At 43.2% G+C, this 23,616-nt stretch overlaps 1 protein-coding gene and 1 pseudogene across 8 annotated transcripts in view; one reads left to right on the top strand and one right to left on the bottom strand.

The window, feature by feature from the left end:
* LOC119181217 (DNA excision repair protein ERCC-6) overlaps positions 1-23,616 on the top strand; it is a 794,400-nt gene that overhangs the window by 260,237 nt on the left and 510,547 nt on the right. The window lies entirely within an intron of this gene.
* Positions 1,281-21,756, bottom strand: LOC142784463 (uncharacterized; annotated as a pseudogene).

Raw genomic sequence — 23,616 nt, 5'->3', positions numbered from 1 at the left:
CTGCTGCTGTCAAGCGGCATGCAAGCCGAAAGAAGCATCTGGAGGCAGCAGCGAAGCAGCGAGACTCAAGTGGTGTGCTGCTAGCTTCCTTCAGACCTTCCTTCAGCATTATGACGGGGACTAAGGTTCCACTCAACCCTGACTTGCTGAAGTGTGTGAGGCAAGCTCAGGCTAATTATGCGCAAAGATTAAGCCTCGAAGCAAGCTCGAGCAAGCGCAAGGCAACGAAAGATCCTGTCGTAGAGCAGCCCGCTCACGAAGCAGCAAAAGCTGCTTTAGAGGACCAAGTGGCAGCCAGCAAGGCATTGCTCATGGGTGCAGAAGAAATAATCAACACAGGTGTAAAAAAAAAAGACATGAATAAAGTGTTAACTGGCCATGTACTGTTGGCAAAGGGGAACGCTAGCCTGGAGATTGCGCTTAAAAGGCTCAGTGAGTTTGAAGAGATTTCTAAAAAAAGAAAGCATTGATGTGTGGTGTCTAGACTAGTCAAGTTGAATGGTGTCTGAACTAGTCAAGTTGAGTGATCGGACTAGTCAAGTTGTCACGTCTCTATTAATCAAGTTTTATGAGCTTCTTGCCATATGCAAGATCACTTGTTTTTGTCTTGTTAGTAGGTGTGAAAGCTGTGTGTTATTAAGTTTGTGCTAGTGTTCTCGGCTGTTTAATTGCTATTTAGGTTGTCTTATGGCAAAAAGTAAATTTTTTTGTTAAACTGCTCCAAATTTGAAATGTTGTGCTCCAAAATGGAGGTATGTCTTCCCGTGATCTGCTCCAAATTTGGGTTTATCTGCTCCAGAAGCAAAGTTTTCCTGCTCCACAAATTGCTCTAATTTCTATTTTGGCTGTAGCACCCCTGTTACTGTTTCACTATTCATGAAAGCAGGTTAAAGTGTGTCTTTATGGTATATGATTACGTTAAATTGCACATTTCAAAAGTGGCCGTTAGCGACAATGTCAATCTGGAACTTAATGCCTTAACTGCTGAATGTCATTTGTTCTACCCATGTGGCACGGGTAGTAGTAACTTTCACTCTGCAATAAAGCATAAAATGCTGCATGAAATTCATGCACTTCATTTAGAGAATGTGTGGGTGAAGATTGCCTTTTCATATACATGAGAACGAATATGCAGCACTGCTAAGTTGAAATGCACTAAGATTTTAGCTGATTCACAACAAGTGAAATATGAATGCACCGCTTGTGTTTGAAGGTTGTTTGCACTGAACTTGCTTTCTTGTGCAGCAACAGGTATGTTTCTGCCTTTCCTGCCGGTGATATGGGTTAGACAACTGAATTCACACTGTACAAAAGAGCCTAAGAAAGACATTTATCAGCCTGATCTTGTACGTCATCCTTCATTCTACAGGCATGCATTTGCGAGAAGGGCAAGCAGCATTCAGCTTGAAATGTAGTGTATTTCTGCAGCGTGTTGTGTTACAAATTTGGCAAACATGACAATAAACGCGTAGTGTATGCATTGCGCTCGTCAGCTCAAAATAGTGAAACCTAGTGAGGGAACCTTTGAGTAAAAAAAAAAAAGAGGGGCAAATAGTAATGTGAAGGCAGCTGGCAAGAATGAGGCTTGTGGGCCACATATGGCTCGCGGACTATGTGTTTGATACCCCTGGCCTACAACATAATGCAGACAAATATTTATAGGAAGGCCACAAAGTTCATTAAAGTTGCTTTCAAAGAAGTTATAGAATATTTGGTAGTAAGCATGTAGTACCTGTGTCGATTTGATGCATGCCCGATGGGCCCTATAGACTTGCGAAACGACTAGTGTACTTTTGTTAAAACTCGTCCCCATTGTTTCCCTGCAAATGCGCTTTGGGCACTGTTAAATTTGACACATTTGATCTACGAGAAGAAAATGACCAGCTTTGCGTCACCATGACATCTGTCCGTGAAGCACTTGGCAGGTCCCGCAGAAGGAATGGGGCAGCCAGAATCGACTGCAGTTGTTGAAATGACTCTTATCAAAGAAACAACAGGAGCACTTGAGTTATTTGCTTCTATAACCAACACCAGAAGGGGTGCCAGAGTGGGATGCTAACGTAACTAAAACAGCAGCCTGCTGACAGCACCTTTACATTTTACACTTAGAAGTTACATTTTAAAACTTTTTAAAACTGATCATTTGAAACTTGCTGTAAACAGATTGAAGACGTGACCCACAGTGCTTACTTGATTTATTTTTGAAAAATGATATGTTGGGTAATTATGGGATTTATGACAAAGGCCTACTGCACAGAAAAAAATGGAACACAAACGATGAACACGAACAAGGCGTTGAATTACAACTGAAACTTACTGGAGAAATGCAATGTCATATAAAAGAGGTGCCACATCATTGAAAACAAAAAGAAAGAAAGAACGACATAAAAAAAGACGCATGTACTACCCTGTAGACCTACATTATGTGTTTTGGTAATGCACAAGGTACAAAAGTTTTTTTTTAGGAACAGATGACACACTATGCACTCAATATGGCATTCTCATTGGCCACAACATGACAGCTTGGAACCACTCTATCCCAGAAACAACAAAAAAGAACTAGGCACAATCATTGATCTAGCAAGCATTATTGTTATGCCCGCAAAAACAATCATTGTTGGATCTCAGGAGAATCGTCTAAACAACATGCTCAAAACATACGATGTATTGTATGTAATGTGCAACCTGGCATTATTGTTATCGTTTATCAGCAGCAAAGTTATTATAGCAAGCTGGCCTATCTTTTGAGGAGCAATGCAACGTGCAGACCAACTTGCTCAGAAACTTTTTGAGGCTGTGTGACGTACAGCAAATGTATTGTACCAAGGGTGTTCTCCTTATTCTGCTCTCAGAGGTCCTCTTTTCTCACTCAGCATAGCTTGATGTGACTTTGGGTACAACCTGACACAATGTGTCCTGGGTTGCCAGATTTTTCTGGTCAGTCGATTTCTTGTGTGATCAAGTCATGGGAGGAGCATATGCATATTGTTTCTATAGCAAAGCTCGATTATGCCCCTTTCGACTAGTTTGGAGAGAGTGCTGTGATACAGCAAATTGGTGTCTGATAATGTAGTACATAAGACCAGCATGAGCTACCTTGACAGCGATGCAATTCAATGTCGAGCAAACGTGTTTAACTGTTTATTTTTTCGTGTGTAACATCAAAGGGATGTAAAGTTTCGCAGATCTATCGGCAGAAATCACCGTGGTTGCACACGTGGGACATTACGAAAGTTTTATTGTCACAATATATTTGTATGCGGAATCATTACAAATGATTCACAATGTCTTGGTCACGCTAGCCACTATTTTTGTGCATCTTTTCAAATAAATTCAAAGGTGGATTAATTGCGAAACGCTGCTTATCTACCTGTTCCCGAAAATTCGGTCTTTAAATGCTGTTTTGCTGTGTGGCACACAAAAACGGCTCACCTTTTTATGTTATAGTTAGTAGCACTTGAGTCTAAGATTTCAGGTGCACGAATGATTGTTTCCCAAACATAATAATGTTACCAGATCCAAAGCTAGTATTTTGCCCTGCACTGGAACTTGTGTGACACCACTGCATATTGCAACACCTATTTGACCAATTCTGAGTTGTAGAAAGGAGCTGTTATAAGCAGACATACAAAAAAAAATTGCGACCAATGAGATTGCAAGATTGGTACACACTGTACAAGTTTGCCATTCATTGCATTGACCGAGCCAGAACTGGCATATTTGTATTCAGCACAATACCAACTGGCATGAAGTAGAAAAACAGTACAACTTTTTAATGTACTGGACATTTCGTGCCATATCTAATTTGTTTTTGACAATATCAGCTCTTCTATATACTGTGTAGTATTCCTTAAATAAATTGCAGTTGGAAGTCAGTGTTTTGTTATCAAATCCTGCGTTATCCTTGTTGCGTGTGCGCATTAATAACTTTGTTATACTTTAGCGACGTCCTTGAATCCATAGTTATGCTTCTGTGCATTTGTTTTTCAAAGCTATAACTATTTCACCAATGAGTTTGTCGTCCAATTTGATCCCACAAGTTTTTTTTTACACATGATACTCAAGGTCGGCATTACAAGGTAGCTCACCATGATAATTATTACAAAATTAAACCCCGAGAACACCAGGAAAGCTAAGTGCACAAGGTGAGACACATTCAAGTGCAAATCAGTGCATGCAGGCTCTAGCCTGCATGCACTCATTTTAGCGGTAAATGAGAGCAATTATTTTACATATCACAGTTGATCTAAGTAAAAATTAATAAGTAACAAGTTCAAGATCCTTTCTGCCACTACCTTCAAGCAGCCAGTCACGGTTTGGCAGTGGCTCATGCAAGCAGAAGGGATGCAGTGGGTTTGGATCAATCAATCAATCAATCAATGTTTCTTTATTAGCATCAGAAGTGTACATTGTAAGTAAGTATGCAGAAGGAGGTCCCAAGGTAGTAAACCGCAGGCGGGACCTCCTATGTTATTACAGTGAGAAAGCTAAAATATGATTATCGAAAGAGCAAGTCACAGAACATTTTGAACTTTTTTTTCTACAAACAAAGCAAGATATCAAAACTTAACAAAATCTAGCAGTTATACATTTATTAGAGACTTTTTCAATTTTTTCTTAAAAATATGAATGTGCATTAAGTCTTTCACATCATGTGACAAAGAATTCCATAATGAAATTGATGAAAAAACAATGCTCATTTTTCCATAATTAGTGCGAACTTTAGGTAATAATAGGTTATGGGCGACCGCGAATCTAGTATTATTGGAATTATCCAACAAGGTAATAGGAAAGATGTCGATAGTGAGGGTACGGTGGAAAATTTTGAAAAACAAAACACACACATTGTAAACGTACATTTGGGAGATCGGTAATACGTCAAGCTGGCGAAAAATCTCATGTGATGGCGCTTGACGTGGAGCGAAGGTTATGAGTCGAATTGCTTGTTTTTGCAATATTTCCTTTAACGGCCAAATGTGCACCGAATATGAATTACCCCAAGATGTAATGCAATAACTGAGATGACTGTGTATGAATGCATAATACAATGCCTTAAGAGTTTTGATGTTAAAACACATTCGTGACTTGACCAATGCTCTGATACCGTACGAAATCTTTTTACAAACAGAATTGATATGTTGCTGAAATTTCAGATGTGTGTCCATTATAACTCCTAAAAATGACGTATGATCACTTAAAGGAATAACTACTGAGTTCACATTAAGGTAAGGAATAAATGATAGTTTTTTGTTTGGTGAAAAAAAAAGCATAAAACAGGTTTTGCAAGGATTAATCAACAATCTATTACAGTTGCACCAGTCAACAAGACAATTAAGGTCAGCTTGAAGTCTTGACATGAGAGTCGCTAAATCCAAGTGATGAGAAAAGAGAGTTGTGTCATCAGCGTAAAGTAAACAAGAAGAATAATTAAGGCAACGTGGTAAATCATTTATGAATAATAAAAATAATAATGGACCCAAAATTGAATCTTGCGGAACACCTCTTGTAATGGGGTTGGGACTGGATGTAAAATTATCGACCGAGACCACCTGCAACCTATTAAGAAGAAAGCTCTGTAATAGCGTTAATGCGGGACCAGTTATGCCATAGTACTCGAGTTTGCGAAATAGGATGAAATGATCAATACTGTCAAATGCTTTAGTAAAGTCGACGAAGACAGATCCTGCGATGTTACCATTATCAATGAATGATCTGATTTTCTCAGTGAAACAAGCAATTGCAGTATCAGTGGAAAGACGAGCCCTAAAACCATACTGACAAGGAGAAAGTATGTTAAATTTGCTTAAATATTTAGATATTGTGAGCGATGATCTTATTTCAATTAGTTTTTCCAAAATTTTATCCAGGAAGGGAAGGACAGATATGGGCCTGTAATTGCACATACTGAGGGTATCACCTTTTTTAAATGCTGGCACTACCTTCGCAACTTTTAATTTATCCGGGAAAACACCGTTCTTCAAACAGCGGTTAAAAACGTGGCTTAATATAGGAGCTACAAGATATCTTACAAGTTTAATGTGCTTTGAATGAATGTTGTCTAACCCAGCTCCGGTAGTTTTTAATCCAGAAATAATTGAGGAAATTTCAGAAGCACACGTAGGAAAAAGAAACATCGACTGAGGGCTGTGAGAAAATGGAGGTACATAGTCTGAGGAAAAGGGGACTGCAAGGCTAGTGGAAAAGTGTAAATTAAAGGCGTTGGCCACGTCACTGGCCGCAGTGAGGGTGACGTTGTCGACACGAATAGAGGTGACTTTTCTGCGCGACTGAGTGGAATTTAAAAATTCTTTTAAAAGCTGCCATTTTTTCCCTGAGTTATGTCCACAATTCTGTAGTTCCCGCTCATAATAACTTTGTTTAGCCTTTCTCAAAAGTGTGGCTAATGTGCTGGAGTAAGTTTTATAGCGTGATTTCAAGCGTGAATTAAAAGGCTGACGTTTCGTCTTTTTATATAGGTTCTCTTTTTTGCGAAGAGATCGTATCAGTGATTGTGATAAACAAGGGCACCGTGGGGCGAAGTAGCGTCTGTTAGATGATTGCAATGTAGTTGAACGCTCAACTGCTGAATAAATAGCGTCGTAGAACCTGGTCAAGGCCTCTTCAAAATCATTCGCGGCATATACACTGGACCAATCTTCATCGGCAATGAGCATGCAGCACTTGTCTGCATCAAAGCGATACTTTTGACGTATTATGTTGCTACGAGTGATGACCTGTTAAATATGGGAATACAGTAAAGTGATCAGTGATGTCACTCTCAATGACACCAGCGTGACTGACGTCATCAATGTTTGTGAGGATGTGATCGATTGATGACCGTGAGCCGTTATCAGAACAGCGTGTTGGTACAGATATTAGCGATTTAAACCCAAAACTATGAAAACAAGTCTTATACTCGAGAGCAGAATGGTTAGAGGAATCTAGTAAATCAAAGTTCATATCGCCCATAATTATTATACTCTTGCGCTCAGCAGTAAGTTTATCAAGCAAGTGATGAAGTGCATTACAAAAAGCGGAGGGGTCACTGGAAGGGGATCGATAGACAGTAGCAAGAATAGTTTTTCGTTGATTCTGACAAAGACCCGGCAGATCGATTTCCAACCAAAGAGATTCACATTTCGCCACATTTAGGTTTAAATCATTGCGCCTTTTATACACAATGTTGTTTGATATAAAAATGGCGGAGCCACCATGACGATCATCAGTTCGGTGAGCATATTCGCTTACATACCCGGGAAAGCCATACAAGTCCCCATGACCAGGCGATAACCAGTTTCGGAGCAACAGATAGCCGAGAACTGATGATTAAGGGAAGCTAGTAGAGTAGTAATACTGTCATGATTTTTAGGGGGGCTACGAGCATTGAAATGAATCGAAGAAAAACCCCAGTTCTTCGAAGAAATGTTAAAGTCACCCGGAAGAAAATAAGCCATTATGTTTTTTTTTTCAAGCTTACGTTATTTCACACCTATGAGTTGAACACATGTAGATCGACATCACTGACAATTCTGTGCACTACACTATCGAGAGTTTGTCTTGCCTTAATAACACAATTGTCAGTCCACAAAAAAGCCCACTTCATTTGTTTCTTGAGAGCAAGTGCTTTAAAAAACAGCCGCTTATTATCAGACGTCAGGTGCTCATTAACGTATATAGGCTTTTCCTGCGCTGCCGAAAAACCGAGCAAGTCTGTTTTTGGGCGGAACTTCCGAGCCTTTTTTAGAAACTCTGTGTGCATGTCGCGCGAGCAGAACCGCAAAATGATGTTTTTGTTATTTATGTCGCGCGTTGGTACTCTGTGTACAGTATCGATGTCATCAGGTTTGATAGGACAACCGACCTTTTTGCCAATAAGCTCGAGAATGTTTCTGCAGTTTTCGCCTTGCGTTGTTGGAACACCTCTTATTTCCAAATTATTGAGGCGAGAGTACTGTTCCAAATGTCTAATCTTTTGCAGCAGCATCTGATTATTTTCATTTAGGTGCTTATTGTCAGATTTGAGGCCGCTGTTTTCCGACTTCACAGCCTCAAACTTACTGCTCATGAAATCCATTGCTTTTTTCATGTCACCGATCTCAGATTGCAGCTTGTTCACACTTTCAGGATGACACCCAGTCACTGCAGATTTTACAGATTCCAACATGTTATGAACGCTAGCTAATTTTCTTTCAATTGACACCTTAAAGTCTTCAAACTCTTTGGAAAGCGATGCAACGGTAGGAGCCATATTAAAACGAGCGATCAGAGCTCTGCAGTCAGGGGGAAAATAAAATAGAATAAAACGTAAAAATGAGGCACTTGAATCACCTGTGTAGGAAAGGTAGACGGATTAGATGACCGAAATGCAGCAGTCCGCAGGCTCTGATCGCTCGCTCAAATGATGCTGCTGGATGGCCACGGGGCAGCTTAAGTATCCTGAATACAGGTACAGCAGCGACACCAGTGGCGGAGACAGCAGATAGCAGTTGTTGATAGAATCCAGTTGCTTGCAACACACGTGTTGACGGATTGCCGGTTCACCAGGAGGGCGATATGTAATCGACCCGTAGATACAGCAGCGTGGCCTGTGTAGGAAAGGTAGACGGATTAGATGACCGAAATACAGCAGTCCGCAGGCTCTGATCGCTCGCTCAAATGATGGTCAAGGATGGAAAGCCACTTTGCCAGCAACAAGTTGTCGTCCCCATCGCTGTTTATAGCACACCAATACAGATGCCGGATGATTGTCTTTCTCCAGCCAAGCACAATTTCATGTTGCTTCCTAGAGCCTATGAGAAAAAGGCCTACATTTCAATGATGTTTCACTGTGCAGTACATCAATGGCATCTGCACTTTTATTTGCACTCACTACACTGCCTTTTCTAGTGTACCACAAATCAAACAGGTGCTTCTTAAGAAAAGCCTTGATCTCAGAGAGCCTGTCAGCCACAAAAGATATGACCACACCCTGCTTGTTTAGGAAGTCAAGAGCAACCCTTCTTTATCCATTTCGTTGGTACTTCGGCAGACTGGAGAAAAGTTGAAAGTTATTCAGAGATGGTTATGAGGACACAGTGTGTTCTGTTTCATGCAACTGTTCTGTTTCATGGACGTCTGCAGACTACACAATGTGGAAAGTTGCAGTAGACGTTACCGGCGGCGTGCCACAGTGCGCCACGTATGCGATGCCACTGTTGCGGCCATCGGCAGTGCCACCGTCACCTCTCTCTTTCTTTGTCAATGTGGTTGTTGATTCGAGCCCATAGGTTTAAAATGAGCACAGACAATGAAAGCAGAATGTTTCAGTTTCACATGAAAGCAGGAGGTTTCAGTTTTCGCACGGGAGCCTTGTTCACAATAAAAAAATGAATGTGCAAACAGTTTGATGATGTATATTTTAAAATAAGACTGAAGAGTTAAAAAGTCAAGATATAGCCCAGAAGTCCAGTTTCTTTCCCCCTTTTTTTTTCATTATTTTTACTCTATTCCGGTCTTTGTTGTGGCCAGTCGCTTCTGCGAGTTCGGCCAGCCGGTTCGACGAAACTTTTTTTCTTAAATCATACGTGTGCGCTCCAGTCTATGCTAAAGCTTACTTCTCTCGCCACGGTAACTTTTACCACAGTCTGCGCCACCACATCATCCTCCATGGGCGTTCGTTCCCATGCGTGTGCTTGACCATGTGGGTTTCCATTCGCCAGTGGCATAGCCAGGGAGTGTCACACCAGGCCTGTGCCCCCCCCCCCCCCCCTTCTCAAAATTTTTCATGGTATATGGCACACAAAATAACGGTCATCCAACCCGGCCCCCAGTTCTAATCAAGGTGGTGCCTCCTCCGAAAAAAAATCTGCCAACGTGCCTGCCGTCCGCGACTTTAGCTCACAGTACAAATATTTCTTACCTGCTCAAGGTATTACACATTGCTATGGCATTTCAAATGACTTGGAGATATACACAAAAAGAAAAAAGTTCACACATTGCATATGCATAGTTAGAAAAAAAAAGAAAGCAGTGTACCTTAACAAGTTCCATGTGCAGAACTTCGTTTGTACTCGTGTCCATTAAAGTGTCTGTGCCAAAGTCAGCAGAATGACCAGGGGTGTCACATTTTCAATCGCCTGCAAAAGACAGGGGATGATGTTTCGCATCTTCAAAGAGATCCTTTTGGTGTGACAACGAGGCCTACAAAACAAGGCAGTGTATTCATATTCATAGAACTAAGCTTTCTACTGTGTTTGAATTTATGTTACGCATACCGAAGTTTGTCATATGTTCAAAGTTTACATCATAGTTCACATTATATGTACATATTAATGAATATGTAGCCAGTACATTCGTTAGCAAATACTTCTTACTATCTACCTAGAATGTTATTGTTGTGTGGCAAGTTTTTTTTATAAATGGCCACAAGAAGGACAGTAAACAACACATAATTTGTGTTTACTGCAAAAAGTGAAAAACTGTTACAAAAAACCTCATATTGTTAGCATTTGTAGGGGAAGATATAATAAAGGGGTACTGACACCATTTCTCGGGGACATTTTTACATTGCCATACAAATGTTTTGGATCCAGAAACAGCCCTGAGCAAATGTGAGGTTCAGCAAATGATAAGATATTTTATTTTGTTATTAAAGTCAAATTTTTTTGTAGGGCTCCCACTGACATCGACACTAGCTAAACATAGCCTGTTGATCTCACGCAGCTGTCTAACTAGTTGTGATGATGCGAGATAAGAAACCTTCCGAAATGGCTGCTTGTGCATCACCAAAACATTGAAAAAGGGCCATTTGTGCATCCCCAATGAAGCCACGGTGTGGAGCAGCCATGGAAATCTCATGATATCTTGTGTAAGCACATGACCAGAAGCTCATAACTTGTTGTGGCATGACGATAGTTATGACGAATTTGTGGCATGATGGAACAGCAGCAATTGAAACTAATAGGAAACGAAACTGATATGTTAAATTGGATCTGCTGATTGTATTTTCCATGAATGCTGGGTGATTTCTGCTATGGTTACTTTGTTTCATTCGTTGATACATTGCTTTGTTATGAATAGTCTTGTATATATTTCAGAGTTGCTGTTTTATTAATGGCTGCCATGGGCCACATGTGTTCTTTTTGTATTGTTGCTTTTCGCTGCCTGTAATAGTTTATGATCTCGTGACAGATTTTTTTTTTTTTTTACTGGGTGAAAGGATCAGTCAAGCTGTGACAAGCAGCTTTTTCCCTTCGCAACAAACCGTATACAATGTGTATACAATGTGTATACAATGTGTATACACGTATACAATGTGTTTTTCATGTATTTGCCACGTGGTTAAATAAACTCAACTCAACCCAGCTTTCGGAAACGTACAATACTTACTCTTTCAGGACACACACTTGGCAGCACGATTTCTAGACTCCTGAGGGCTTTACCCGTAATTTGACGCAAAAAAACATCAGTGCATGTATTAAACATGAGCTTAGATATGAGCCACTTACTACAGCTGTCATTTCTCACTCGAACAAAATCAATAAGTGTGCAAACCTGCTGCACGGCTGGAGGAAGGTAGCACCGCTGGTACTGGAAGTACTGCATTTTTTGTACACACTGTACTCCTATCACTGACAAAAGCCGAATAACTTGGTTGGGCTGCTACCAGTGAAGAGGATCGCAGAGCAGAGTACATCTCCAAGGGGTTTGTTGTTGGCTACAGGATGGCTGCACCATTTCATCACACTTTTATGGGCGAAGCTCCTTATAGCAGCACGTTATAGCGTTCATCCCTCGTACAGACAGATGAATGGACTGATGCACGGATGGCTGCACGGACGGATGGACGCATGGACGGACGCAGGAGCGGATGCATGGACGAAAGCAGGGACAGACGCACAGATGAACGTGTGGACGCACGAACAGATTTAGCACGGACGGGCAGATGGACGCACAGACGCACGCATGGATGAATGGAAGCAAGAACGAATAGACGGGCGGATGCTTCGCCCCACTATCCATCATTCACTCCGTGGATATCCTTCCATTTTTTTTAAATGCGAAGCATTTCTTAGCGAACTTCGGCGACTTTGAGTGTATCCAGCTATTTGTCTGTCTGTCTGTCTGTTCGTCTGTCCGTCCGTCCGTCCGTCCGTCTGTCCGCTTACATTTGGATGCTCTCGTGGTCACCCCCTTAACTTGGCATCAACCGAAATTAGCATGGGAAGGCAAGATGGTTCGACGAATATGACGCACTGGTCAAGACATGAATAATGTCACAATCCTATCGCCTACATCTTCATCCTATCGCCTAATCCTATCGCCTACATTCCCGCCTTACAGCGGCACATACCAAAGGGCAGGTACGTGCCGCTGGTATGCGGGTATGTGCCACAGGTGATTGACACTGAGTATCTACCCAGGAACTGTCGTGTTGCGCCCTAGCGAAAGGCCATGCGCGTCCGGGCCGGTCGTAGGAGCTGAGAAAGGGACTGAGCCGCTTCCGATGCGCGCGAGATAATGTCCATCCTTATTCCATGCAAACAGCATACATATATAGCAGACACTCATGTGACCAATGACGTCACGTACAAACGACACTTTACAATTGCGGGCGACAGTGCCAGATAACGTGGACACTTGACACGCCTGGGCGCTATCACCACATCTCCCCTTCTTTAACAATACGCTGACAGTTGCAACAAACTTCACAGCACTGCCAGCGAAAGAACACTTTGCAGAAACAAAAAATGCGCAAGAACAATACAGTCAATTACTGAACCCGTAGCGGTCCGGCTGTCGAACAAGACGACCAGATCGCGTTCGGTATTCGGGAAGGTCAGTTCCCGGCAAGGAAGGGCTAGATAGATCATCAGGCGCCATGCTGTCTGTAACGCGATTAGAATTCTGTTCCGTTTCTACCCGACTATCATCTGCCTGAGGAAAATCATCGCTATCTCCCTCATCCTCACCTTCTTTTGGCTGTGAAACAAAGCGCACCAAGGATTTCCTCTTTCTTTCCAGAACTACGCCAGTGGAAGTTCTAACCACATACGACCTTGGCCGCTCAGCAAGTCGCAAGACTCGCGCTTTTGCTTTGCAGTCCGTCACCCAGACTTCCACGCCCGGTTCGAGTGCTCGCAACGAAGTAGCCCTATGACGAAGGTTGAAGTTCCTACGCTGCCGCTGTCGGGCGGTCGTATCATGGCTTCTGAACTTTCTCAGGTTCACCGTCTGAGGCAGAAGGCTTGTGGGATGGACAGGCACCGTAGTGCGTAGCCGCCTGCCCATTAGAAGTTCTGCAGGGCTTTTCCCAAGTGGCCCCGGAGTGTCCCTGTACGCTAGGAGAGAAAGATATGGGTCCTTCGCTTTTGTAATGAGACCTTTGATTGTCTGGACCATCCTCTCTACTTCGCCATTTGCCTGGGGGTACCTTGGGCTAGACGTCACAGCGCGAAACCCGTAGTTGCGAGCGAACAACTTGTATTCCTGCGACACAAATTGTGCTCCGTTATCAGACATAACAACTTCTGGTATGCCATGTCTTGCAAAAAAACTTTTAAGGTGCGTAATGACAGTGGCACTCATTGTAGATGATAACAAAGCAATCTCTGGGTACCTAGAACAATAATCTACGACTACCAAATACCATTTTCCTTGAACATGGCAGAGATCAGCTCCTAGTTTTTGCCAAGGACGCTGTGGAGTGGTTGTAGGGATCATTGGTTCTGGCTTTTGGTATCTGTGCTCGGCGCATACGCGGCAATCGGTAACCAAAGCTTTCAGCTGATAACTCAACCCTGGCCACCATACCGACTCTTTGGCTCGAGCTCTGCATTTTTCGATTCCCAGGTGACTCTCGTGCAAGCGTATCAAGGCCTCTGCGCGCAATTTTCGAGGAATGACCAACCTCATACCTTTAAGTAGCACGCCTTCAGCAACTGTAAGCGTGGCTCTTTCCTGCCAATATGGACGCAAGACCATCGGAAGAGATGAGAATTTTGGCCACCCTTTCCGGCTGATTTTTACGAGTGCTTGACAAACTTCGTCAGCCGCTTGTTCTGCTTTCACTCTCTCGAAGAGGCTGGCCTCGACCGCGTTTGACAAGCATCCTGAAACGTGCTTGCTGACGTCACTAATAGACAGTGCATTATCAGTTTCTTTTTCCCGAATCGGGGCCCTCGACAACTTATCTGCAGTAACTAAGCTCTTGCCCGGGACATGCACAACTTCATAGCTGAACCGCATGAGCCTCATGCGAAAACGCTGAATGCGAGGTGGTAAAACATCTAAAGGAGATTTCCCAGCAAGGTTATGAGAGGTTTGTGGTCGGTTTCACACACAATTTCAAGACCTTTGATGTACCCTTCGAATCGTTCTGCCGCCCACGTCATTGCTAGTGCTTCTTTTTCAATCTGGGAATATCTGGTTTCGGCAGGCGTCAACGACCGCGATGCAAAGGCAACGGGTCGTTTTTCGATGTTTGGTTGAACTTGCATCAGTACCGCCCCTAAACCGAATGATGACGCATCGGCGGAAAGAATCGTAGGGTACTTTGCATCATAGTTAGCCATGACGCGCGCCGAACCGATTACGTCTTTAACGTATGACAGCGCTTGCTCTTGGGCTGGTCCCCACGTCCATTCAGAACTCTTCAAAAGCAAGTGACGTAACGGCGCCGTTTTTGAAGCCAAATCTGGTATGAATCCTGCCAGATGATTAGTCATACTGAGCAGCCGTCGATGTCAGACACGTTATTTGGCGTCAGCAGTTCTTTGATGGCCCGGACCTTTTCAGGGTCTGGCCTGATTCCATCTCGACTTAGAACACAACCAAGAAACTTTATCTCGGTTACTCCAAAACAACACTTTTCTTTGTTTAGCGTAACACCAGCACTCATGAGACGGTCTAAAGTAAGACGGTCTAAAGTAAGCATCTTCCAAATGCTTTCACACAATAATGTGCTCATTTAATATACAGTCTGCACTAATTTATACTAATTTAATGTGCAAATATTATACTAAATTATACTAATTTTTCTAATGGCTGGTCTGTGAATTTGAAATTCAAATTGCTGCATTCCGAGACAAGGTGAAAGAGCATCAGCGCACCTGGCCTCATGGCCATATGTCATCAACATAATCAATTGACCACCAATAAGTCACGCAGGTCTACCAGGACATGTCTGTGCAAATTCACGAGAAATAAGTCGCTCATTACTTTTTCTCAGTGTCCGATTCATCACACGCATAGTCATCACAGGCATATAGGTCGCACCAGTTCAACTTAAAGAAACAATGAAAGAAACTGTTTGTAACTGTAATTCTTTAGTTTTTTGTCATTTCGATTCTGCGTGTCTATGCTGTATATCTCACCCGCATAGACATCTTGTTTTGGCGTAGAACAATGGTTCCGCTGCTACTGATGCAGCTCGTTCAAGTCATCAGTTAGCATGTCACTTGTATGCGTAGCGCTGTCCGGGACAAGTATTTCATCGGTCTGGATTCATGGCACATTAAAAAATGGTTTTATGCTAATATCTAGTCCTCAGTGCTATGTTCATCACTAGAGAAAATTTCTCACCAATCGAAGGGTTCTCAAAGTGAGTCTGAGTAGTCACCATTGTCACGATGAATCACAAGTACTGGGGGTTTATTAAATCACCGAGTAGCTAGCTCTAGGGCGATGCGCCAGTCGTGGCTGGCTCTCGAGTCTAGAAAAAGCACGCGATCTCCTTTTTTCCTCCAGATTGAGAGCTGCTCTTGTAGTCGACCCACTACGCGTGGGTGGCATTATTCCCCCTTTCGAAAAAAGAAAAAAAAAAAGTCCCAAAAGAGGGAAAGAAAAGTACATAGCACCACCCCGCTGCAAAGGATAGCCGGCTTTCACTTGACATAGCAGTGACAATTGATGGTTGTGTAGTTAATGCGTTAGTGGACACCGGCGCAGACTATTCCATACTGAGTGGGAAACTGGCAACGCAGCTGAAGAAAGTAATCACGCCATGGCATAACTCGCACATTCGGACAGCTGGTGGCCATGTCGTGACTCCACTGGGCGCCTGCACAACTAGAGTACAGATTCAAGGTTATATATTATTAGCAAGCTGCTTTGTTCTACGTGAATGCTCCCGTGGCATCATTCTGGGAGTTGACTTTCTACAGGAAAATGGAGCTATCATTGACCTGCAAGAGCACCGCGTCACGTTCTCAGCCCAGCGAGCAATCTTCTTGCAGGATGACGGGAGGCGTGTTGACGTACTTCGTATTTCTGAACTGAGCGCGCCGCTTCCTCTCCGAGCAAGTGCTCTAGTTGACGTAACATGCTGTGGTTTGAGCGATGGCGATGTGGTGGCAGAGACAAATTTAGAACACCTCCTGCAACAAGGCATCTGTGTAGCTAGATGTGTAATACACGTTTGTGATGGCCGATCTGAATTGCTCGTTACCAAGTTTAGCAAAGAGCATCGGCACTATTTCGTGGCACTTCGATAGCGTTTGCCCACGAAGTAGCAAACGTAACCAACTGTCTCATGTCCAAACTTGTGGATAACGCAGACACGTCAATGAGTAATATTGACATCAATCCTAATCTGTCCACCGATAACCAGGCTGCGCTGCGAGTACTCTTGTTCGAGTTGAGGTCTTGCTTCACAAGTTGCTCAAAGATCCGCCAGACGTCCATCACTTAACACAGGATCATCACATACGAGGACGCATTCCCAATACCCAGCACCTCAGCCAGTTTGTCACGATGAATCACAAGTACTGGGGGGTTTATTAAACCACCGTGTAGCTAGCTCTAGGGCGATGCGTCAGTCGTGGCTGGCTCTCGAGTCGAGAAGATGCACACAATCTTCTTTTTTCCTCCAGATTGAGAGCTGCTCTTTTAGTTGACCCACTATGTGTGGGTGGCTCTGTGCAGCAACAGAGATACGTTTGCTGCACACCAGTGCTGTGTGTATGCTGTGTTGTGGCACACATATCCGAAACTGTGAGTTCCCTGCTCTCTGGCATGCTGGTGGCTGTCTGGAAGCCTACACCAATTGCACCACTGCCTTCCAAAGAATGGTCCAGCTGATTAGCTGCATAAAGAGGTTCTTTGACAACCTGTCAACTAACCAACTGTAAACTAAAAGCACATCAGAAAAATGCATGGATGAGGCGAGTAGGGGGAGGGAGGAATAGCAGAGAGGCAATAGAAGGAGGTCGTTGCTACCCCCCCATGCCAGCACGCGACAGTTTAATTCAGTATACGGTAACCGAGAGCAGCACCTTCTCAATAGAATAACTCCAGTGAGACTTAAATTATTAACAAATGACACAAAAGCTAAACATCTAAAATTTTGCCCCTGAACAGAATACCTGATTGGCCTCTGTGTAGAGTACAAACACACATGCACACACATATTATTCATATTTTTCCCCAATACATTGGTCGCATAAGCTGTGAAATGAAGCTCTGGGCTAGTTGTCTTTGCCTTATAAAGAACGAACAGTACAATATTCGAAACGAAAATGCACAAAAGAAACAACACAGACAAGCGCTGACTTGCAACGGAACTTTTATTAAACAAAAAAGGAAAATACATGAGGGGAAATTTAATTAGCATAGAAGCATGGTAAGATTTTTTTTTTTTTTTTCGAAGAGATGATTACATGCACCCTTTTATAAAAGAGAATTCTTTTATCAATAAACGGACAGATGCTATACTGATGCATAATGAACCTTCTTGCACAATATGGGCAGCTTCAATGTATGCCAGATAGGAAGGTGTCCAAATGATCACATTCGTGAGCACAATAGTAACGTGCACAATGCTAAAGAAGGTTTTTAGCAATTCATTGCTGTTCCTGCAGATGTACTCCTCGGTTGGAAGAAACCACAATCATTTGCACACATCAGAATTGGTGCACTTTGTGGGGTCTCGACGAGGCAAGCGCCTCGCCACGCCACGCTCTTGAAGTGAACGGACACAGTAGACCCGGTCGGTACAAACCAAAGAACAATACACATTTTTTTAGCTAATTTAGCAATGATATCGACCGCCGAATCGATACATAAATCGTTATCAACACGCTAAGTCACCATTACACAAAATTACCAAACGCTGAAACAACATAACACAAGGGCACTCAATAGACGGCGGCACCAACGCTTCACTCGCCACGTGGGTCTACCGCAGGCAGCCCGGGGTGCCGTCCACGGCAGACCCACCACGAGAGACAACCGTTCGCGGCAACCACCACGCGCAGAAGGGGCTCGCTCAACTCTCGCCCGCCGCCGAGGCCTGCCTTCCCCCAGGGGTCACCGCCGGCGCTACCACTCTACCAACAGTGGTATTCAACGCGAACACAACGCTATCTATCGCCCGGCGGTCGACACCCGAAATGCGGCCTTGGGGCAAGACACGTACGCTACACGGCACAAACAACTTTACAGGGGGGGGTCGGCATCTCTACAACTTGCAAAATTATTGAAGTCAGCAATATTGCACGAGAACGTTCATTAAACATCAGTATGGCAGCTGTCTGTTTATCGACCAAAGAATTATCTTTTTTGCAAGAGCGCGTGTAATCATCGCTTGAAAAAAATGTTGTCATGCTTAAATGTTCTTGAAAATTTTTCCACGTATATATTTCTGTTGTGCTTAATAGAAGTTAGGTTGAAAGTCAGTACTTGTCTGCATCATTTTCTTTCTAGTTCCCCGTTTAGTATATCGCGCTGTTCTAACTTCATACTCCGCATAACCAATAATGGCCCCGAATTGTGTCACTCCCGTTACTCTGCATGCAAACTGATAAGAACGCTGTCCACAAGAAGAATCTTGCACACGTAGCAGCATAACTTGCCTCGCTTTGTTGCCGTTTGGCCACCTCCCCTAGTAGGTAATGCGGCTGGACTTGCTTTGAGTGTACGAACACTGTTGGCACAGCATCTTCCTTTAATCTTTTGTAATTGTTTGGTGCGGCGAACCCAAATTCTTTCATTAAGAGCGCTCTGCAGTCATAGCTCTCTTGAGTGAAGTGATCGGAGTACACAAAAGCATTTTTACTGGCGGACCACTTGACACGCCCAACTGCAGGAAGCTCCCAAAGAGTGCCGTTGAAGGGAAACACACCCTTGGTGTTGTTCGCTTTGTTCTCGCAACCGTCAGCACAGCACCAGCTCCCATCCTTTTGTTCTTTACGGCATGCTATCACACTAGCACTGTGTGCATGCTGTCTTGTGACACACAGATCTGAAACAGTAAGTTCGCTGCTCCCTGACATGCTCGTGGTTGTATGGAAGCTTGAACCGATGTCATCACTGTGTTCTAAAGAATGGCCTAGCTCCTTAGCTGCAGAAGGAGGGTTTTGGACAACCTGCCCACAAACCAGGCGACAAAAGTACACTGTAGCAAATGCAATAATTATGCGGGAAGTGAGTAGGGCTAGTTTATTTCAGGCTATAGGACTAGACAACTGCAGGTTTTCGGCAGTATCTCAATAAAACAATTCAGAGCGAGACAACAATGAACCAACAAGCGACCCGTAACCATTCAAAGTTGTATTCATGAACAGAATAACATACAAGGGTTTTAGCTATCAGCATTTAAACACTCAAAAACATTTCCTCTAGGTTTCGTATGCAAATCACATTTATTCTTAGTTGCTCAGTATTGTGTGTACTAGCTGCAAGACTGCATATCAATGATCACTTTTCTTTGTGTTCAAGCAAATCAAATGCCCTGTACTACATTTGTGTGCCACAATACACTTTCCAGCGGTATAAAAACTCATCCCGATTAGGCTACTATGCAATCTCACGATCTCGCCTCAATTTACGCGCTAGCAGCGAGCCAGTACGGCGGTCGCAACATATGAAGCCACTTTCGACAGCGATCATGCACGGCCGAGGTTGAATCATCCTACCAAAAATTTCTCCCTTTCACAAATCGTGCAAGTCTATTGTGATATAAAATTCGTGCCCAATCTAGATCGAAAGTACCTATCATTGAATACGCTCAAGACAATAGGCAGCTTAAACATGCAAGAGTATAACTTGCCTTGGTTTGTTGCTGTTTGGCCTGCTCCCCTGGTAAGTACTGCGACTGGCCTTGCTCTGTGTACAGAAATACCGTCGGCACACCATCTTTCTTTAATCTTCTGCGATAGTTTGGTTTGGCGAGCTCGAAATCTTTCATTAATAGCGCGCTGCATTTATAGCTTGCCCGAGTGAAGTGATAGGAGCACACACAGGCGTTACTACCAGGGGACCATTTGACGCGCCGAAGCGCACAAAGCCACTTCTCTCGAAGAGCGCTGTCAGAGAGGAACGAGTGATAGCACACTCACTGGTGCTCCTTGCTTTGTTCGTGCAACCTTCAGTGCAACACCACTTTCCAACCATAGTTTTTTTACAGCCTGCTATGCCGCTACCAAACCAAAAAACTGTACAAGTGTCGTCTCATCGTCGACGCCTCGAGAAACAGCGTGGTGGTTAGAAGAGCAAGAAGGCGCCTAATTTCAGGAGCCCGTTAGGGAGTATAGGGCAGCACAACAGTGTGTGGCGAGACGAGGGCGGAGGAACATGCGCAGCACGGAGAAGAAAGGAAACAATTCTTTTTTTCGTAGGGTACACAGAGAATGTAATTGGGTGATTTCTGAATCGACTACCATTTCTTAAAACTCGTTCTCCAATAAACTAAAAGACCTACAGTTGTGTAGCTGGGCAATATCATTCTGGCACCAAAGACATGTTATGTTGAAAGTTTTATTGAAATCGGTGAATATCCAAAGATTGCCGTAGTTCCGCTTTAACACAATCAGACCAGTGGCCTCATGTTTACTATTCATCATGGCAGGTACAAAAACTTTTTTTTTTTTTCAATAAAATCCTACCACTTAAAAAAATGTCGCCAGAGGTTCGTTCAACATGTGGATTGAACCCAAGACACCACAGCCAGAAGCTAAACTATTACAGTCGTATGCTTTCTGGGAAGTACAGATGGTGACATAATTTTTACATTTTCGTGTGCTATAACTGACTATAATAACAAGTAAAACTGCGATTCAGTCTAGTTGGAACATATCTATATTAAAATGTTTGCGCAGGCACATGGGGACACAGAAGAGAACACAAACAGATACAATCTAACAACTGGTTTATTTTTCGAAAACATTCGCACATATCATAACACACAATCACAAACTCTTTGAACCACAAACAGGAGTGAAACTTCTTAACACATTTATCTTCTATCTTGTCAATGAGATAGGCTTTCATTGAAGTTCTCTTGAAGTTTTGTTTCGATGCCTATATTCCAAAATAGTGTTATAAAACAAGGAGAACATGCACACTTATAACAATGCGGTGTTAAATGTGTGTTAGGGCAACCTTTCAGACATGACATGTGCTCCCTTAGCATGGTGTTAATATATCTGCCAGTCTGCCCTATATGTACACAACCACACGTCAGAGGCATACAATACGCCGCATTGTGTGCACATTCAACAAATTAGTGCTTGTGTTTTATGCTGCATTTCTAATGTACACTGCTCACTTTGCCGTATTTTTGGTTGACCAACGCGCACGCTCCTCCGATTTTGTTTTTATCTAAAAACACCACCTTTACATCGCTATTTTTTTTTATTCCGTGCACGTAAGGGATTGCTACCACTTTAGATCTAGAACCTGTCAGCCCACCTGTTTCTAAAAATGGTCCCGTTTTATGTTTGAGCTTCTTTAATAGCCTGATACCTACAGCCAACATCACAGAGAACGGATACCTTGCATCCTGTAGCCTAGAAGCCTGTTCGTGAAATGATGTAGAAACAGTGTGGAAACCAGATTTTAACAATGCTGACCGAAAACAATCTGTAATGATTACATTCTTGACCAGCTTAGAATGATTTCAAGCGAAATTCATGAGCGGCTTACCAGCCCTAGGTGAAAAAGTCCAACACATGATCTGCCAAAACTCTAGCTTCAGACCCAAGAACGATAGCTTATTTTCAACTGGTACTTCTGATGTAAATGCTAATCCTTTTCTTAAAGGATTAAAAACATTTACAGTTAAACCTGGATATAACGAAATTGACAAATTTGTTATAAAGAGGATTTTGTTATATGCAGGATCAGTAAAAAAATTCAGAAAATAAAAGCGCAAGTAAACAAAAGGGGAACTGAGAGCATAGCTAACCCAAAACACAAATTTTACAGTAAAAACTGTGTTATTATTGAGATGGACCCTCTTGGCGGGTTTTCGCTGTCGTCGCCATCTTTCGTAAGAAGTCCAAATTGATAACATGCCCCCGCGCATCATAACTTTCACGAGCGGGTAAAAGCATGCGAGCGCTGCTGAAGCAGAGTCAAAGAAGTCAGCTCAACCCTTGACTTGAAAGTGCATAACATATCCCGCGTGGTAGAACTGCTGTCGAAGGCTCAAACAGATAGTAAACCACCCGTCTTAAACGAGCATGAAACAAGGCGGTGGGGAGGGGGTTATCGCTCGAGTAGCAATAATGAACTTGGACATTAAGGGCGGCCGCGATCGCGCTTTTTATTTTGGCGAGTATCAGTGCGGTTTCAACGCGAAGGGACTGTGTGAAAAGAGCGAAGTGATCTTTGTGCACACAACAAATGAGATTGCTCTGGTCAAAGTCGAAGGCGTGCGATTTTTCCCACCAATAAGTGCGCGCACACAAGCATCTAACACACCTCTCCCCCCTGTACATTCGCGGGGCAAAGTATGCGTGGGAAATAAGCTCGCGTCGGCGCATCGTGACAAGCTGGGCACCGATCGTGGGTGTTTTTTTTTTTCTTCCTTGAGTTTCGATATAATTGCCGCTACTTCGAAAGTCCGGCAAACTCCTCTAACGAAGCACAGAATTATCACTGAGCTTAACATCCAACCCGTACTGACCAACATGCTTACGGCGTGTCGCAGAAGGAGCAGGATGCTATCCGTTATCAAGTGAAACAAATGCTCGACGACGACGTAATTCAATCATCAACTAGTCCTTGGGTGTCGCCAGTTGTTCTGGTTAAAAAGAAAGATGGTTCATTACGATTCTGCGTCGACTACTGCAAACTGAACAAGACAACGAAAAAAGACGTATATTTTCTTCCTTGTATTCATGACTCCTTGGATCGCCTGCGACACGCCCGTTACTTCTCTTCCATGGATCTCTGTAGCAAATATTGGCAGATTGAAGTAGATGAATGGGACCGAGAAAAAACAGCGTTTAGCCTGATGGTCTCTATGAATTTAAAGTTCTCCCTTTCGGCCTGTGCTCTGCTCCAGCCACATTCCAGTGAATGATGGACACAGTTTTATGTGACCTGAAGTGGCACTCTTGTTTAGTGTATTTAAATGACATAGTCGTTTTTTCTACCACTTCTGAACAGCACATTCAGCGACTTGAGGCGGTTCTGGCTAGTCGCACTGCCGGCCTATATCTGAAACTGAAAAAGTGATATTTTAGACATGACGAACTCAAATTTCTTGGCCACATTATCAGCAGCAGTGGTGTTCGCCCCGATTCTGAGAAGGCTATGGCAGTTGCTTTGTTCCCGATAACGAGAACAAAGCATGATGTACGCCGATTTCTGGGCCTTTGTGTTTATTACCGTGGCTTCGTGCCGAACTTTTAG

This window comes from Rhipicephalus microplus, unplaced genomic scaffold (assembly GCF_043290135.1).
Source record: "Rhipicephalus microplus isolate Deutch F79 unplaced genomic scaffold, USDA_Rmic scaffold_14, whole genome shotgun sequence".
NCBI classification, from domain to species: domain Eukaryota; kingdom Metazoa; phylum Arthropoda; class Arachnida; order Ixodida; family Ixodidae; genus Rhipicephalus; species Rhipicephalus microplus.
Note: the sequence above shows the minus strand (reverse complement) of the source record. Positions and strands in the feature narration are given on the sequence as shown.